The following is an 8,351-nucleotide window of genomic DNA, read 5'->3' on the forward strand; positions in this document are numbered from 1 at the left end:
TTTTTTGCCTTGAAGCTGTTGACTGCAGCAAAAGGTATATGACATTCTTTAACGCATAATCCTCTGAGAAAATTATCTTTGCCTAAAAGATCATATATTCCAGGATCGTCTAAATTTGCAGGAAGATATTTCTTATGAAAAAATCATCATTTCAACAGAAATAAAATTGAGAATGGAAATAAGGAATTTGTCAAAAAGACAACAACCCAACAACAGAACAGCAAAAGGTCACCAATAGGTCTTCAATGCAGGGAGAGAAACTCCCGCACCCAAAGGTGTTTTTCAGCTGGCCCCTAAACAAATATATATACTAGTTCAGTGATAATGGACGTCATGCTAAACTCCAAATTATACACAAGAAAGTTCATTTGATTTTATATCAAGTTTGAATGACCTGCATTATGTTTTCTGATTTGTTCATCTGTCAATCTGCCTTGTATCAGGTTAGAGTTTCTGGTTGAGATCTATAAAAAAAAAAGATGTGGTATGATTGCCAATGAGACAAGTCTCAACAATGGACCTAATGACACACTGTACAGCCTTCAACACTGAGGAAAGCCCATATGGACCAAATGACACATTGTACAGCCTTGAACACTGAGGAAAGCCCATATCACATAGTCAGCTATAAGTTTATAATGAAGTCAGTGTCTATTGTATGGTACACATCTTTATTATAATGTGAAATCAAAAAATATATATGTCAAATTACAATTTTGACCCAAATGTATGATTCACTGAACAAAGAAATGAGATAGTTTGAAATGTATAATTTATATGGTTAAAATTTATTGGTTAAGGTAGTTTATGATGAATTTGTGGTCCCATCGAAAGATTATATGCAAAATTATGAATTTCACCCTGATTTCATGGTTGTATGATGGAACTGGGCATGGTGATCTATGGACACATTGTTTTGTTACAATTAAAGATGATCTTAGACTGCAGGTGAAAATAAGGTGAGTTCAAAGAGGTATTTTTCCTTTATCTTTAAAAAAAAAAAAAAATAGTATTTCCAATATATGAGTTATAGAAAAGGGAAAATGGCTAAGAAGTTATTGAGACATAAATCAACCCAACAACACATATGAATAAAAGGAGATGTTGAGAATACATCAATGAAACCAAAAAGAATGCGCACATTGAAATGTCCAGCGATGTTTTATTTGTGATTGAACTTTGTTTGAAATTCTGTTGAATGAAGGTTTTACTACAAGTATCACTTAAACTTAACATTATCAATGATCAATAAATGAGTTCAAGGCCAGACAAATATGTATACTTTGCAATCATTCCATACACTAAATACAATGGTCCTATTGCTTAAAGTATTTGATAAACTGACAAAACCATTGAAAATATTACTACACATGTACCTGGAAAACTTACCAAACCACAAAAGCTTAAAATTGACCAATGAACCAAGAAAACGAGGCCATAGTCATATGAAACATGCCAGACAGACATGTGCACCCTATTACTTTCATTCTATACACCAAATATGATTGACTGAAAAAAAAACCTGACAAAATCTTTGAAAATATACAAATATCAGTAAAACATTAAAATGAGGTCAAAGGTCCTATGAAACCTGCCATACATTCATGTACACCCGACAATCTTCCATACACATAATAAATTTCTTATAGCATCTGATAAACTGACAAAAAAATGAACAATGAAAATGTACACTTTATATTTATTCCATACACAAAATATATTTGCCCTGTCCCTCATAGTATTGGAAAATAGAATAAACCACAATAAAAACTAGACATTAACCACTGAACCAAGAAAACCAGGTCAAGGTCATATGAAACTTGCCTTTCGCATATGTACAGCTTAAAATCATTATATACACCATGTATAGTTGACCTATTGCTTAAAGTCTTTAAATTACTGACTGGCCACTTTAATAAAATCATTGATTAAAATGTTGTATGCAAGATGTCAGTTTTACTCTACAAAAGACTCATCAGTTAAGCTGAAATAAGAAAAGTTAAAAAGACCAAATAAAGTTGAAGAGCATTGAGGACCCAAATCCGATAGTTATGCTAAACACAGCTAGTTTTGTTAATAGTTAATTTATTTCAACAGACATGCTTACTTAACTTTGATGACTGATCCATAAAATAAGGATGAGCCAGGTGAAACTTGTCTGACAGACACGTAGAGCTTGTAATGAATATAGTTATCCTATTATTCATCATAAGACAATTTCAAATGAAAAAAAAACTATAAAAAAGTTTTAGCCATGAAAATTAATTTTAAAGGGCAATGCCAATGGACATATGACAAGTGGAAACTTTGTGACATAAGAGATCTGCATACAAGGAATGCAGTATCCAGGTCTTCTACCTTCTGAAATATGCAGCTGTATATTAATAATCATTTAACCACATCAACACCACAACTGGACTGTAATCCCTACGTCTTGCATTATGGTCTTTTGTCACAGACAAGACAAAACCCTAAGAGAAATGTTCACAACAGTATAAATAGTAAAAATAATCATATACCATATCAGAGATGCAAGAATTTGGTCATTTGCATATGTACCTGACAGAGTTAAAACTCAATCACTATTCTCAGCTATCTTGATCAGTGGAACAACATAGAATATAGTTTAAAAACACAACACATCATTTCACAGAATACATGTTCCAAAATATAACTTATTAAAACCAATACCATATAATGCTTTTTTAAGAATCTGAACAGTTCCTAGAAGCAAAGTTGCTAATATATATGTCTGTTTGGATCTGGTGGACAGTTGTCTCATTGGCAATCATACAAAACATTTTGTAGATATCCTAAAATGTGCCAGCTCACATTACTTCTAGTGTTAGTCTCTGTAGAAATATGTGACACAATAATGAAGCACTATAATTTGATCAACACTTACATTAATTTGCTGCATGCTTTGCAGGTAAACAAGCATAGAGGGCATTTCTGTAGATTTTAACATACATGTTTGTTTGTCTAATCTAAAGATGAGAGATATTTGTATGCATGAAGTTCAAAAAGTTCTGACATGACACTCTTGATACCAATTCTTAAAACAAACCTCAGTTTTGACTTCATTATCTACTATGAACCAAAAGGATGGAGCTTGTTGCTTAATAAGCACAATAATAATGTTCAAGACTATCCTATGAATTTCTGTTTCTTAAATACTATTCAATGTTATTTGTTTTGTATCTCCTACCAAACATTGAAAAAGACAAAGTTGTGTGTAATTTTTCTATTTGAACTCAAAAGTAAACAATGCTTATGACAAAGGTTGTATCATACACTTATAGTGTTCTATATTCTCTAATTATATACATAGGAAGCTTACATCAAGGAAAATCAAGAAAATTGTGTGATATTCCAATTTCATACATTTTAGTTCACCAAACAAAGGGGTATAACTCTGACATTACTGGTATTGTTTTTTATACTATAGTTGTTGTGTGATTTGCTAACGATGACCATTAACAAAAAATAAAACAAAATAATGAAAATGAATGGTTAATTTTATTAGAAATAGCAAAAAAAGGAAGTAATGGTATACATATCTATTTGGTAGTACTGATGCAGATAGCTTCGAAAAATACATAAATGAAACCTTCACTATTTATTTTTTTACAAAATTTAAATCAATTTGGACCAAAAAAATAATAATTTGTATTAAATAAGCAATGCAATATTTGCAAGTCATAAACATTTTTTTTGCATTCATTACATAATATTCAACCTGCACCAAAATATGCATAATCCTAAGTCTTATAGACATATTACAATCAAGTGACAAAAAAAAAAGAAGAAATTTACAATATCTTTACTATGTTAAATATATTATTGGTATGGTCTTCATATGAAGCTCGGGGAGGAGGGCTACTTTAATACTTAATTGATAGGGGTGCCTCTTGGGTTCTGTTACCCCACCCTTTTCATATAATTTATATTTTGAAAATGTATACCTTTTCATATATTGCATTGGTAAAAATGTAACCTTTTCCAATATTGTTTAGGTTTAATGTGGCGTGTAATGGTCTGTAATGTAAGAGTGCAATATCAAATGGCCAAAAGAGAAACATTGGTTGATAAAAACGGCCGAGAACACCAAGAAAGATGACAGATGCAGAAGTTATGGGATCTTTATTGACCTAATCATATATTTCTGGTAGTTTTCCTGACCTCTTCACATATTTTCAAGCTTTAAAAGGTGACCTATTCCAGCGGCACGTCCTATCACCTTGTATATAGGAAGTGGACCCCCCCTCTCCCTTGAGATATGAAGACTTAAAGTTAACAACAGTAGCACCAGCTTTAAGTCTGTGTATAAAGTGAACATAAAATATTCCTTTCAAAAAATACAATTCAAAAGAAATTTGACCTTGAATTATTTCAGATCTTTTAATTCTCATCCTCATTCCACGAAGATATGAATCGTAGCTAAAATTGTCCCTAAATTTTGATAATATGTTGATAAATTATTATATTAAAGAAAAAAGTTAATATAAAAGTATATATTATTTTTCAGTCAAACATTTTTATAATGTATTCCATTAGTTATTTTAAAACAACTTTAGATTACTTATTTAATTTATTACAGCTATAGCTCCTTTTAACCTGTAAGAATATGCAACTCATTTTATAACCAGGTGCTCCGCAGGGCGCAGCTTTATACGACCGCAGAGGTCGAACCCTGAACAGTTGGGGCAAGTATGGACAAAACATTCTAGCGTGATACAGCTCTGAATTTGGATTGTGATCAAATTTTTGACATTACATGGTTTTTTTTTACACAAAACAAATGTCAAGATTTTACAAATTTTACAATTAAAGATTTCTTCTTCAAACTTTTTAAATCTAAAATTAAATAGTTGACACAGCATAGGTTTCTGACACAGAATGAATGTGGTCTAATGAACTTAAAAGTTTGTTTTTGCCTTTTAGCAATTCACTATCAGGGATCTCCATGGATGAAAATTGAACGATGGAGGAACTTTCACCATTACAAACCGTGTTTACGCTGTACAGTGTAGCGTGATCGGAAGTATTTTATCCCTTCATACAAGGAATAGTGAACATGCTAAATCATTGCTTATTTAAATAATATTTATTTGAATTTTCATTATAGAATAAGAAGTATCAATATTTTCATTTATTGCCGTTTTTAACCATTCAAATGCCAAGTCTTCATGGTCCCCCCTTAGTCGAGAATGACCAAAAGCTGTCATGAAGGTCCTCATTAAGATTTCTTGTATTTTTGGTAATTGTTATGGGGGTTAATAATCATATGATGTGGAGCTTATTTTTCATGGCCACTGTCAAATTCAGAACCCATTACCGCTATGGCTGATTTGCAGCAACACCAAAACGATTCGTACGGGTTATGTAAAAGGTTAATGAGATTTGTAAAGCAAACATTGACAAATGAAAAGGTTTTTAATGACTTTATCTGGCAAATTGATGCTGTGCAACATGCATCTTTCCATTCGTCTCAACTCGGCCGAGAGTAGCGGATTCTACCGAGGATTGCCGAATGGCATCTTTCGAGTCTGAATAGAAACCGGAAACGCGGATGTATCAATTTGATTGTAATATACGAAATGAATTCGGAATTACGATACGATATTCCTTTACAGGAAATATTTAAGTTTTTACTTTTAAACTTTTAAAGTAATTCTAAATTATCGTTACAGCAGTACTCGAGTTATTTGCAATGAAATAATATTTACTGTTTTGCGTCTTATTTTGTACTTCTTACAAAAGGGGGATGCTGATTGCGTAAGTCAAAATAAAGCACGTGTTTGACTTGTTAAACTGTTTTCTTTGTAACTGGATTATTTATTTATTTATTTAATCTAAATTGTCAAATCATTTGCTGAAACTTAGTTGATTAATTCGACAAATGGATCGTCTATCCTCAGATAGTATTCTCCTGTCTGGTTTGTTGGTCTACCTGTACAAGCTCAGGTACAAGTGATTAGCGATTTTAATCCGGATATCCCTCAGGCGTTTATGCAATTACATGCATTTGATTATAATTGTTAAAATAAAAATGGCGTCGGGCTGCAAAAAACGATGAAGTTTTGAACGATGGCGGAAGACAATTTAACGATGGCGCAAGTCATTTGACGATGGCGCAAGACATTTGAACGATGGCGGGGCGCCATCGTTAAACAGGCCATGGAGATCCCTGCACTATGCTGTTGAATATTAATTCTCTCAAAAAAATGTTTGAAGAAATTTTCTTTTTATTTATGAAATCTGAAATGAGAAAAATTTAACCCCCCCCCCCTTTTTTTCACATCCCCGTTTCCCTTTTTCCAAAACTGATATCAATTCAAATTTCTAATGGAGTTTGCAACAATAACTACTCTTTTAAATACATCATAAAATATTAAAATGTAAAATAAAGTGCTTGTTATCACTGAATGGTAAAGATTGGTTGGTAGTAAAAGTGAATATACATTGTTTATTGTATAAAACAATAAAAAAAACTTCATCAGCAACATTTTATATTGGCAAATTTCCAATGAAGTTATTTACATAAAGTTATTGGCAAATAAAAATAGAAAATGACATCATAGTCATGTCTGGCAAATGTCCAACATACATTATCTAAAAACATTTTAGATAAGATAAGGAAATAAGATGTAAAAAAACTGCTTGTTATCACTGAATGGTAAAGATTATTTTAATTTATCAGTTGGTAGTAAAAAGTGAATATACATTGTATAGTGTATATAACAAAGATTTAAGTTGATTCTGGACAAAGAAAGATAACTCCAATTAAAAAAAAATCTTGCTATTGCACAATATTTTGCAATTAGATATTTCTTGCTTACTATTCTGGACAAAGAAAGATAATTCTAATTAAAAAAAAATTTGCTATTTCACAACATTGTGCAATTAGATATTTCTTGCCATTGCGCAATACTGTGCAATTGAAAAGACTTGCTATTGCACAATACTTAATATAATAATTTTAGATCCTGATTTGGACCAACTTGAAAACTGGGCCCATAATAAAAAATCTAAGTACATTTTTGGATTCAGCATATCAAAGAACCCCAAGATTTCAATTTTTGTTAAAATCAGACTAAGTTTAATTTTGGACCCTTTGGACTTTAGTGTAGACCAATTTGAAAACAGGACCAAAAATGAAGAATCTACATACACAGTTAGATTTGGTATATCAAAGAACCCCATTTATTCAATTTTTGATGAAATCAAACAAAGTTTAATTTTGGACCCCGATTTGGACCAACTTGAAAACTGGGCCCATAATCAAGAATCTAAGTACATTTTTAGATTCAGCATATCAAAGAACCTAACTGATTCATTTTTTGTCAAAATCAAACTAAGTTTAATTTTGGACCCTTTGGACCTTAATGTAGACCAATTTGAAAACGGGACCAAAAGTTAAGAATCTACATACACAGTCATGACAGTTAGATTCGGCATATCAAAGAACCCCAATTATTCAATTTTGATGAAATCAAACAAAGTTTAATTTTGGACCCTTTGGGCCCCTTATTCTGTTGGGACCAAAACTCCCAAAATCAATACCAACCTTCCTTTTATGGTCATAAACCTTGTGTTTAAATTTCATAGATTTCTATTTACTTATACTAAGGTTATGGTGCGAAAACCAAGAAAAATGCTTATTTGGGTCCCTTTTTGGCCCCGTAATTCCTAAACTGTTGGGACCTAAACTCCCAAAATCAATACCAACCTTCCTTTTGTAGTCATTAACATTGTGTTTAAATTTCATTGATTTCTATTTACTTAAACTAAAGTTATTGTGCGAAAACCAAGAATAATGCTTATTTGGGCCCTTTTTTGGCCCCTAATTCCTAAACTGTTGAAACCAAAACTCCCAAAATCAATCCCAACCGTTTTTTTGTGGTCATAAACCTTGTGTCAAAATTTCATAGATTTCTATTAACTTAAACTAAAGTTATAGTGCGAAAACCAAGAAAATGCTTATTTGGGCCCTTTTTGGCCCCTTATTCCTAAAATGTTGGGACCAAAACTCCCAAAATCAATACCAACCTTCCTTTTGTGGTCATAAACCTTGTGTTAAAATTTCATAGATTTCCATTCACTTTTACTAAAGTTAGAGTGCGAAAACTAAAAGTATTCGGACGACGACGACGACGACGCAGACGCCAACGTGATAGCAATATACGACGAAAAATTTTTCAAATTTTGCGGTCGTATAAAAATCTGATGTATTCTGTGATCTTCTGTTTAAAGCATATAATATTTTAAAGCCTTAAAATTCTACTTCAGAAAATACCCAAGCTAGGATAAACATTCCTTCCCATAAATATACATGATCTATTTTTGTC

Source organism: Mytilus galloprovincialis, chromosome 7 (assembly GCF_965363235.1).
Source record: "Mytilus galloprovincialis chromosome 7, xbMytGall1.hap1.1, whole genome shotgun sequence".
NCBI lineage: Eukaryota > Metazoa > Mollusca > Bivalvia > Mytilida > Mytilidae > Mytilus > Mytilus galloprovincialis.